This window comes from Myripristis murdjan, chromosome 3 (genome assembly GCF_902150065.1).
Source record: "Myripristis murdjan chromosome 3, fMyrMur1.1, whole genome shotgun sequence".
NCBI lineage: Eukaryota > Metazoa > Chordata > Actinopteri > Holocentriformes > Holocentridae > Myripristis > Myripristis murdjan.
The window spans coordinates 4,334,798-4,347,206 of record NC_043982.1 but is presented as its reverse complement, the minus strand read 5'-3'; the positions used below and the strand labels follow the sequence as shown (position 1 = coordinate 4,347,206).

At 42.1% G+C, this 12,409-nt stretch overlaps 1 protein-coding gene across 1 annotated transcript in view; it reads right to left on the bottom strand.

Moving 5' to 3' along the window:
• The window catches only part of large2 (LARGE xylosyl- and glucuronyltransferase 2), an 83,317-nt gene that overhangs the window by 48,165 nt on the left and 22,743 nt on the right, over window positions 1–12,409 (bottom strand). Inside the window, exon 2 of the mRNA XM_030048574.1 lies at window positions 10,937–11,051. The gene's annotated coding sequence lies outside the window, so the exon portion shown is untranslated. The remainder of the gene's footprint in view (window positions 1–10,936; window positions 11,052–12,409) is intronic.

Sequence of the window (12,409 nt, the reverse complement as noted above, 5' to 3'; positions counted from 1 at the left end):
TGAGTCGTAGCTGCACTCTTGGAGTAATTCTGGTCAGCTGGCCACTCCTGGGAAGGTTCACCACTGTTCCATGTTTTCACCATTTGTGGATAATGGCTCTCACTGTGGTTCACTGGAGTCCCAAAGCTTTAGAAATGGCTTTGTAACCTTTTCCAGACTGATAGATCTCAATAACTTTCTTTCCCATTTGTTCCTGAATTTCTATGGATCTCAGTGTGATGTCTAGCTTTTGGGGATCTTTTGGTCTACTTCACTTTGTCAGAGAGGTCCTAATTAAGTGATTTATGATTATGATTATGATGATTATGATTGATTGAGAACAGGTATGGCAGTAATCAGGCCCGGGTGTGGCTAGAGAAACTGAACTCAGCTGTGATAAACCACAGTGAAGTTATGTTTTAACATGGGGGGCAAACACTTTTTCACACAGGGCCATGTAGGTTTGGATTTTTTTTTCGCCTTAATAATAAAAACCTTCATTTAAAAACTGCATTTTGTGTTTACTTGTGTTATCTCTGTCTTATATTTAAATTTGTTTGATGATCTGAAACATTTAAGTGTGACAAACATGCAAAAAAATAAGAAATCAGGGAGGGGGCAAACACTTTTTCACACCACTGTAGCTACACAGTCCAATTTTTACTTCTCATGCCACAGCCAGACCACAACACATCTGCAGGCCCGAGCCGGCCTGAGCCTTTACGGGGCCCTGCCACTGGCCAGATGGGGACGTATGTGACTTTCAAAACTTCAATCCGTTTTTCTTTTTGGGGGGAAATGCTTTGGTAATTTTCCAGAATTTTGGGGTGGGCCGTTTTGTAGTAATTTGATGGTTTCCCTGCCTTTTTTTTTTTTTTTTTTTTTTTCTCAAAACAGATGGCTTACACTCAAAAAAAAGGGAATTCATCACAGTTTCACATAGTTACTCAGTTTTTATTATCTTTTATTAAATCTGGAGTCCATACACAAATGTTTTGACCAAAACTTTAACACACTTAACAGAAAGAATGGGTGAGCGCCATCAGTTTTTCACATTTTTGGTTAAATTTTGAAATAATTTTGTGGGGTTTTTGTGCTACGTTTTCAGGTCATTTTCTCAAAGCTTTTCACTAATTTCACGGTATTTTGGGGTTGTTTCTTACAAAATTTACTCATTGCCTTTTCCCACAGGTTTTTGAAAGAAATCAAGTGATTTTGCTCACTTTGAAAGCTAAACAAATTGACCTGATTTCCTTCAAAAAACATGGGGGAAATTATGTTACTGTTGTTGTTGTTCAAAAAATAGCAAAATAAAAAAAAAAAAATACTTGGAAATTAGAAAAAAAAAAAGATTAAAATGATATATTTAAATGTCTGAATGCCTTTCACATTGATGCCTTTCACAAGCTTTTAATTGGGCTAGGACTGAATTCTCGGTGTCTGCTGATGGAGAGTCGGCTGAAGACGACAGTGAAAACGGCGGCGAGCCCAGTGATCTTGAGGCAGTCGCTGTATGTTCTGCAGCACAGACACACTTGAAACCCACTGGAGGCATCATGAGGGAGCCCAGAGGCAACAGAGTTATCAGTTTCTGCTGCTCCCTTGCAGCAAACACGCTCCGTCTGACACTCCACGATAGGCCCCCTGTCTGTCTGTCTGTCTGTCTGTCTGTCTGTCTTCCCATCAGTCTGTCTGCCTCTGTCACCTCTGCACTCAATCTCTTCACGCCCCCAATTCGGGGCACAGACTGAAAGTTTGGGGAATGACATGGTTCCCGCCGTGGCTCAGATGTAGAATTCCATGACTTTTCCATGACTTTCCATGACTAACTGGGAGAACCGGCAGGACCTCAAAGTTTCATTCCTTCGTGCTTTGTTAATGTTGTTTTTCAGCTCAGAGAAGTTCTAAAGGGGTGAACAATCTGACTGTCACTTTAGTTAGACTGCTGCAAACTGCTGCTGCTGCTGTTTGCAAAGACAGGAGACAGCTGCCATGTACCTGTCAGCTGAGGCATTTTCTGCTCCTACTGTTCACATTCATTTTTTAAATGACCCATATCCACTGTAGCTTAACCCTATAAAGCCATTTGTAGCATATATGATACACATTTTCAATTCCGTTTTTCGTTTTCAGTTTTAATCAATACTTGACCAAAATACTGTTGTATACCTTTGAACACGTCCCCTGTTCACCCTGGACCATACCATTGACACTTCAAGAACATATCATATATCATACACCAGAAAGGTTGTGTAATAACATATTTTTTGAATTTATATATATATATATATATATATATATATATATATATATACACACACACATTTGGAGCATCCAGCCAGTATCCAGCACTCAGTAACAATGAGAGGAAGATAACACCACTACTGTCCTACAGAACAACTAGAGGGGAGATGAAATAATATATATATATATATTTTTTTTTTTTTCAAACTGAGTGACCTATCTCTTTAAACGAACTTCTTTGCTAAAATGAATTAATGTCGTCAGTGTTTCAAACACTGATGGATTATTGTCTGTCTGCTACAGCTTTGTTTGAATTTCCCCAAGTAAGAATTCAATCTCGCGGTCTCTCCACTGGCTGCTTGAATTGCTGTCCCTTGTGTTTTTCTGGTCAAATGTATGCAGGGGTATGACAACAGTGATCTGTCTCACAGAGAGCAAGATAAAAACCACGACCGCCGATGTAGCACTTCAGTTTATAGTGGCATATCACGGCTCAAATATGGATCGATTTCAGAGCGTAGCCTCAATAGAAAGATTAAATACTGTGTGTATTTTTTTCTTCAAAAAAACACCAGAGCTGTGTCACATAGCAGGGGAAAAAACTGAAACGCGACACTTTCAGCTGCAGTGTCATTGTTCCTCTGAGCAGCAAGAGGGAAGTCCAAAACCTGCAGCAACACAATGTCAGATCACAGAGGACCGCTGGCTCTGATGCATGAAAACACACACACACACACACACAGTGACCATCTGATTAACCCCATATGTGGCCTCTTCTCTGTCCCTCTGTATAATAAGCTGCTGCTGCTGCTATGGGAATTGGGCACTGTCGTGGTCATCAGTCATCAGCACTAACAGGAGCAGACATCCTGATGGACACAGGACAGATACTCTGCAGACCACCAGCAGCCGCCACCACGATGGCGTCCTGTCAAGGGCACGCTGCAGCCGGACGATCTGACAGCTACAAAACCCGTATGAGTCACAGATATGGATAACGTAATGCTTTTCTTATGGTGGAACTGTGGCTGATGCACCAAAGGTGCTGTCACCCCCGTTGCATCTCCAATCCAAAGAGTGAGTCAGAGGTTGGGAGGTTGAAATGAGGTGAAATGAGCACAAAGTCGGAAGCATGGATTAGGTGTTCAGGATGCAAATAATGTGAAGATTACATTCCTTCATCACACAGCAAGACGTTTGAGAGAAACACAGGCATAATCTGTGAAAAAAAAAAGCCCATCAGCATCTAGGAAACCTTCCAGGTTCCATGTAAACAAGTGACTTATGACCCTGTTCCACAAAGCCTACAAGGAGTTTATTAACTTTTCCTGTTGTTTTTTGACAAAACCAGCAAAATCACTTACCTAGATATTGTTTGCATTTCTATCAAATTTCTGTTCTGTTATAAACCCCCTCAGCATATCCAGCAACAACATCTTCATTGCTAACTGACAGATGAAACATTAAACTACATGGCCAAATCCTCATATCAACTGTGTCTCCAACATGCAATCTGCATTTCAGTTATGTGAGTTCATGCTCATTTTACCAAATGTTGTGAGATTCTAGTGGCCTGTTGGTAATGTGATGAGCCACATGCTACTATTTATATCCAGGACATATTAGAGCTGTTTTGACAGAGGCTATTCTCCTTTCTCTCTCCACCTGCTTTGAAAGCTTCATTAGTGAGCGAGGTCTGCTGAGGACGCTGATGCCATGTAGAAATGTTTTAGTCACCACTCAAGCTTCTACTGTGATTCGTGCAATGTGATGATGTGACTCATCCAGTCCCAACACCCCTGATCAATATTTCTGCAGCATAGGCAGCTAAATGCATTAAACTTTTTAAAACTGTGATATCGGAAAAAGTAGGAATGACTGTTTTGCATCTGATATTGATGTACAGATGTTCTGATTTGAAATTTGAAAATAATGTCTGATCTTACTTTTGAGTGTGCACTAATGGCACACTCTCATCACAGTCTAATTGGCCCTCCATCTACCCAACATCAGACTGATATATGATTAGACTACATGGCTGTTGTTAGGTAGTTTTCTCATCAACACAATGTCAAACCCATATATCAGTTTCTGATGTCTTCCCTACGTCGCCCCGATGTCGTCTGGAGAGTTTTAAAGTCCTGCCTCTGTAGTAAAACTCTGATGGAATGCCTGCAGTGGACCTATGAGGGCAAGATGCTTTTTCTGATGTTCAGCCAATTCATGATCTTGGATCTACAGCTTTAACCACGTAGGGCCAGTGTAATGTGTATTACCTGGGTTCTTTCATCTCAGATCTATGCCAAGGGCACTGGCTCTCTTGGGTAATCCAATGCCCCCAGTCACACTGTAACTGTTTCTGGTTTAATGTGCTACCAAATATTCACCAGACTTCTGTAAATTTGTCCCAATACACAGTAGATGAGATTGTTCCTACATTCCCTCTAGGAGGAGCTAAAAGTGCCCATGACATCACCAAAAGTTCACAGCAGAAATTAGCATGGAGGAGATTCCATGCATCAAAACATAATGCACATCAACCACACTGAAATCAATAAATGTGAGCGGGCGCTCTTAGCTTAAAAGGTTAGGACAAGTGTTGAACGAGTAACTGACTTAATTTCCCCTGGAGTTCAGCCTCTCAGAGGACAGCCTCTCACAGTGCAGGTCCCAGTGCTGTGGTCCAGCAGAGACTTCAGTCTGGGTGGTTTTCCCACGTTTGATCTCCACCTGAAAGATGCCATGCTCCTCTGCGGCTTGAGAAAATTCTCTTACTCTCGGGCTGATGAAACCATCTCAAAAACCCGGAGCGTTTCATTAACTCCAAAATGCATGGCGGCCGAGCTGAACACCGGGCTGTCTCTCTTGGTTACTGAAAAGTTTTGGAGACAGAAAGTTTTTCTCCAAAGAAAAGATGTGACTCAAGAATACTGACGCTTTCCCCTGTACCTTTGTGTTGATGGACACGCACAACTCTGATACTCACTCATATGAACACTATTTCTAAATGTGGGGGCAAATTTACATACACACTGTATTTGATGTTGATGTTCACAAGTGTTACAAGACAACAGTTAACAATGGACTACTTGCCACCAATATCTAGATTCTGTTCTATGCATTTTTACCAGCTGAACCTAGGGATTAAATTGGGCCATACTTATTGGCCTGAAATCACAAGTGTCATGGAGTTTATATGCACATAAACACTGTTTATCTACCTCTTGAAAACTAAAATATCATTTACGCAGTGTTAATGCATAGTTACACGGGTTAGAATGCTCGCGCCTGATTCCCATGAAGTAGCCATAAACGCACCACTCTCTTCCCCTCCCTTCCCCTGCAAACGCCGACTGGCAGTGGTTTCCTGACAGACAGCAGACAGATACATCCAATACGGACATAAGACAGCGTCTGAAACATACCGCATCGCTCAATAATCTGTCAATTAAAAGATAACAGAGTAAATATGCAAATGAAGCTTACACAATCTGTATTGTTGGATCTCTCCTCGAGCAGTTTTAACCAAACAAGAAGAACAATTGCGGTAGGTTTATCTCAATTCTGTGCGTCCACCGCCAAAGAAAGCAGTGCTGAGAAGTGTGTCCAGCTTTGAGCTTTGCCTAAATGAATTACCACTCTGGAAAAAAGTAAAGTCCTCATAACATAATTGTACTTGAGGCGCTTTAGTTATTCTGATATGAACAAAACCTTTGAGTACATAATAGATTATTTTTGACTTGAGATTTTTCATATTGTTTGTGTAAGGGCAAGATAGATAGAAAAATAGACAGACCGACAACGCATAGCAAAGACAGTAGAAAATACAGAACACAGGAACAATTAACCAACACCAAAAGTAAGTTAAGTGTATGGTAAGACAATAATAATTGACAAACTGGTATGAAAACTTCAGCAATATGTCAGCTTTGAGTCACTGCTCAAAATTGAGTTGTTTTCCAGTCTGTATCTACCTCATTCATTTTGGAGCGGTACACTCTCATTGAGGCTCCTGTTCTTGTGACGGGGAAAGAGTTAATGGCCTAAACTTGGTGGATGTGTTGCCATCGCATACAGCAGCAAATATATGGTGGGTATACGGGTAAGAATCTGAACTATCACTTCAGAGCTTGCTGTAGCTCACAGTGAAACCCTCCTCTCCTCTGTAAAGTGGAATGGGGCTGCTTTGATGGCTGACTGATTGATGTGGTCTGCACGCGGCCCACAGATGTCTTGTAATGAGCTTGTACAAGGTGACAGTCAGCTAGCCAAACTCTCTCTCTCTCTCTCTCTCTCACACACACACACACACACACACACACACACACACACACTACTCACACGACACACCACCACTCAAGTCTACTCCCCACACCACAGGATCCCAACGGCCCTGACATCGTCATAGGCCACACTGCAAAAACTCCAAATCTTACCAAGATTATTTGTCTTATTTCAAGTCAAAAATGTCTTATTCCTAGTCAAAATATCTCATTACACTTAAAATAAGACACGATCACCTCAGAAGTAACTTGTTTTTAGACAATTGTCTCTTTCTAGATAATTTTCACTTATTTCAAGTGAATTTTCACTTTTTCCACTGGCAAATTTTGCCAATGAAACAAGCAAATTTTCGACTTGAAATAAGACAAATAATCTTGGTAAGATTTTGAGTTTTTGCAGTGCAGTCCCACGATGCCTCACTCTCTAACTCTCGAATCCTCTGACCTCTGACCCATCCGCTGCGACCTGTCTCTGATTGGACTAAAGTATCAGAGGTCATGTGATGTCCTGAGAGAGCAGCCTGGGTCAGCAGGAATGCCGGACCCTTGTTTAATTAGTCTGCGTTCCCAGGCAGGGTGACGCTGTTCCCCTGGACGGGCAGCAGGATGCCCTTTGGGGGTTTTCGAGGTGAATTGTTTGGGATGCGGTGATATCTAAACACCCCCCCACCTCCGGCTCACCAGCACCCCTGAGGCCCTCTTTTTCACAGAGAGTGATGATGACAGCCTCCTGTGAACTATCCACAACGTCCATTTGTTTGGACTGCCTTTGATGAAATGAGGGGGGGACGACCAAAGGAGGGAAAAGGGAGGGAGAAGATTGAGAGAGACAACATGTGATTCATACAGAGCAAGCTCCTATTAATGGATGTGTTCCACTCCTCTTCCTCACTGTATCTCCTGTCTGCTATCAGCCACTGTCCCCTCTCCACCCCTCTCACCGCCCCCCTTCCCTGCTACTTCTGTCAGAGAAATGAATCTCTGTTAGTGGATGGCAAGGTATGGAGCCGGTGTTCCACAGGGGAAATGAACTCACAACCACACTTAATCATTTGCTGCACCTCTGCTCCCTTCCTCCCGCCTCCTAACCTCCTCCCGCTGTCTGCTGTCTATTTCTCTCTCTCTCTCTCTCTAGCCCGTTAGACATTTGCAGCTTCACCTGCAAACCCTGTGGAAGATTTTCTGTGTCCAGGATCCCCACAGGCCAACCCAATTCTTGGGAATCTTCTTTTTGGAATGCAAGGGAGAACTCATGGATCGATCGCACTCATGGATCGATCGCGCCAAAGGGTTATGACCGTGCCGCCTTCATTCTTGCTCCTTGCAGTGTTTGTTTGGACCCAGAGACCTGGACATTTGAAAACTGGCAAAGAGAGCAAAGTTTTACAAAATGTCAGGTGACTGGACAGAGTCTGAGAGGAGAGAGCTCATTGCCATCCAAGGGAAAGAGCTGATTATTTGGACCTTTTTGAAATAATTATTTCTATTTATTAACAAGTTAATATAGAGGGTTTGTGTGTTGTCAAATTGAGACAACAACAAGCCTGATAGCTTTAGGCGGCTTAGCTAAGCCAAAACTGGCGAATGAGATATGTAACATTAAATAACAACACACATTTCAATGGGGAAACGTCAGTGTTTCCGTGATTTTGTAACAGGAGCATTGACCAATCACTTGAAATTCCCTATATAGACTCGGGTGCCGATCTGCACCCACAGGGCCTTTAATCACCCGCCCACACACACACTTAACCAGCTGATACAACTAGCTCGGCACAAATCCTTGCAAGAAACACTTTTACCAAAACCCCTTTCCTTTTTTGTCGTGGTTAACAAACTAAATGTCCAGACATGCAGCCACAATGGAGTTCACCAGCAGAAAATGTCGGTGTTGCTATTGAGCCAACGTTCAACAATCATACAGGGAGAAACCCATCGTAGAAGATACCTTTGTCTCTCCGCCTGAACTCTCAGCACCTACAGTGAAGATGCACCCACTGTGAGCTGCTGGCCTCCTTCCACTGACTTAGCATGCACTGCATCGCCCTGTGATGTTCAGTCTGAAGGCCGATAAGCTGTCAGATGATGACAAGTCATTTTCCCCCTGCCTCATACCTATATTTCTACTTACAGGTAGAGACATCTATACCTGCAAGCGCAACCGAGAGTTATATTGCTTGTGATAAAAGTTGACAGCACATCGTCTTACACTATAGAGATGTCAGAGGATTCCCGTTCCAAAAATAATCCGCTTGAGCCCGTGTAGAAAAACGGGAATCAAACAATGCTGCTCTTTTATCAGCACGCTTCAGGCCCTGATATTTACAGTTGTCCCTTTAGCCAGTCACAACTCCAACCAGCTGCACTGGTTTGTTAATGCAGGGCACACACACACACACACACACACACACACATATACAAAATTCATTTTAGTTCTTTTTATTTGTAATATTTTAATGTAATTTTTATTCAAATAAAAATTTCTTGCTAATTTTAGTGAACTACTTATTCTTACTGTTATCCAGTTACAACTCATGGCAGTCTCAGGGTGAATTCAGATGGCTTTCACAAGCATTTAAATGCCTGGCGTCGATTCAGCATCACTGATCTGACATTTCATATGTATTTTTAATAATTTTAAATATAGGTTTCTCGTAATTGTTAAAAAAAAATATTTTTGCTAATTCTCTGTTTTGTTTTTGTGCTCTTTTTTTGTACTTATGTTCTTTTTTTTGTTAATTTTGTTAATCACCTTTTACACAGTTTCCTCACTGCCGGTCACACTGCTTCAGAGACGATGCTTTTCTAATGCAGGTTCTATGGAGTGCACACGTGTGGACACATACAGGCACAGAGGCACCTATGTACGTACATGCACGTGGCCCCATATGGAGCCAGGCGTTGAGTGAAGACTGTGTTTTAAATGTTTAATGCAGCCTAATCTAAAGTGAAGCCTTTTGCGGCCGTGTTAAGTGAGTGTAGATCAAAGCGCTGGGGGATCTGCGAGGCAGCACTGTGGCATATAGGATCTCACTCATCTGACACCAGGAGGAAGCCTCAGCTTAACACTGACTGGAGCTGAGGAGAAGAGCCCCGCTGGGTGCACTTAGACACGGGAAGCCCCCTGCGCCTATTCGGGTGTGCTCACATGTCCCGTAGGGATTCCGTGGAATCATGAACGTGTTGGTAGATGTCCCGGAGAAAAACAAAATTAGCGTTACAAAAAAGAAGGATCAAATTCAGTGATACTTGGGCCTCTATTCCTGGCGCACAGAGCAAAGCACAGTTATTTTTAAGAATGCTAGCCGGGGGGGAAGACAGCTGGAGTGGCAAGAGGCTAACAGTTAACATTTGGAACAGCACTGAGCAACGATGGGAGGAAAATTTTTCAAAACGGGTGACCTATCCCTTTAAGAATGATGCGCATTGCATGAATATGCAGTGCTATCTCCATGACAAGTGATCTGAGAGGATGAATGAGCACAACTGCAAAAACCATAAAGTAGTCCTGCTATAAAATGCATCAAAGCTAAGTCAGGAGTATGTTCATATCAACACTGGTTATACTCTAACTCAAGTGTTGAAAAGCTATGTTTTGTTTTTACTGATCATTTCTTTTACTTTACTGGGTTCACATACAAGAACACTAATACAAGTTCATATACGAGTGCAATATTACCTCATAAGAGTTTTGTCTCTGCCACGCTCTAAATCACTTACACACCCTTGGACACAGACTGGTCTATTTAATTATCCAATAACTCAAGCAATTATTATATCCCCCACCTGATATTACAGATTGTGCAAGTGTCAATACAGACAGGAAACTACCACTACTGGCAGTCAGCGAGGGAGGCAAAATCTAAATAATCTGTTTCATTCACATTAAAAAACAGGAAAAACACTCAATCCCTCTTAGAAAAAGCAAGCAATATTTGTTTCAGTAACTTCAAGGCTAATGTTAAATTCATAAATAGCAATAGTAAAGTAAAATAGTGACTAGTAATAGTATTTTTTTTTTTCATTGAGTTAAATATGATGTCAAGTTGTAATATCATTCTGTGCTTCCCGTTGCTCATTTCCCGTTTAACATGAATGTGGTATTTGGTCAATCAGACATAAAATGATGTTTATGTACCAATAAAGATATTTTAGAACACCCAAGAGTAGCTGCAGTAGCTTTATTTGTTCTTGCTTTGTCGATTTCCCTGAGCTGTAAACATAATTCCCATTGTTACGTTGGCACGGCTGATTTTACGCATCAGATCCTGCCAGTGTGTCTCCTCTTTGATGATAAAACACTTACATGCGTGCACTCCTACACAGATTTGCCGTGGAATGTTTCCTGACCAGATGAAAAAGGGGAAAAAGGGAAATATGCGACACTCTTTGAACACACACACACAAAAAAAAAAGCATTAGTTCCTTACCAGACTCGCAGACGGAAACTCCGAGGTGTGAAAACTGATGGGAATAGATTGAGAGGCTCCTCACTCGTAGTGGAGAAATCCAGCTGGCACAGGAATCTCGGGGAGACTATCCAATCTGTTAAAAAAATGTAGGAGATATGAGATTAAAGATACGAGAAAGGCACACGGGTGAAAAACAGAGTAGATAATGATAGATATACATTTGAATTTAAGACAGATATAAAACATGATGTGAACACCAATGTAAGTAGCCCTGTATGTCAGAAACTACAAAAGCAATGGGAGATGAAGTGAATCAAAAAAGGAGCACCAGACAGCATCACCACTGAAGTGAAGATTCTTGTCTATTTGTTTATTTGGTGCTATGTGGTGTTTCTGCAATGCACTGTCCAGAGATCACTAGTCAATCAAACTGCATGGGGGGGTACTGCTCTGTCTTTTTTCCATTGGATGGATTTTCTGCTGATGGACTTTGAGTTTGTTCTTGTCTTTGTCTGTTCAGCCATGGTGGCTGTCACGGCCCATGCTAACTACGCAGCTCTTCGTCTCTGTATTCAAAACAAACCGGAAACATCTAACTTCCACAGGGAGGAAGGGATTTCTCCCTGGAAGGAGCTACCAGACAAGAAGCAGAGAAGCAAAGAAGAAAGAAGCAAATATAAAACTGGATCACTGTTTGGTCATATCAGTTGCAAACAGACCTTGGCGACCAATGAGGACCTTGTTCTGTTAGCTCCCGATTCTTTTGTTGAAAGCCCAAGTACAGACCGGAGTCAGTCTTCAATTTTCAGATGAAATATTTATTACGGTCACATATAAAGCAAGGCAGCGCTGGTCTCAGTGTGACAGAGCTCTCGCAGGATCTCAGTCAGAATGAGCCCTGATATCAGGAAATGATGCACTTTTATGTTCTTGGGCTGGGCCTGCCCCGTACAGAGGTTGGACTTTTAGACGAAACCGAGAATAATTGGCCAGTTACCCGGACATGGACAGGCCAACCACTGTCCACGCCTTGTTTCTGGAAAGTGTGATGCTAGTCTGTCTAATGCAATATCTAATGCAATAGACCTAAATAACAAGATAGAAAAAATATGTCTGGCTCCAGCTTTATCTGCCCTCTGCTAGCAGTCAAGCTGTTCTGAATAATACAAGAAACACTGAACTCTAACATACATTGGATACTACAAGAGACATGGACTATAAGGCCAATTATAACAGTTCCGTCCCAGTTTACGACACTAACTTTGAACCGTTCTGAGCCTTTCAACCTGAAAGAAACTGGTCGGGAAGCCAAAAATCTGGTTTCCAGCGAGAGTCAAAAAATAGCAGGAACTGAAATGGGAACCGTGATGGCAACAAGAGTAGGTGTGTGTTATTGTAGAGGGAAAGATGGAGATGACTGTGCAGTGGTCTGCTGAAGAAACTAAACTATTGATTTAAATGTGGGCATCTCCTCAATGTCAGGATGGAACG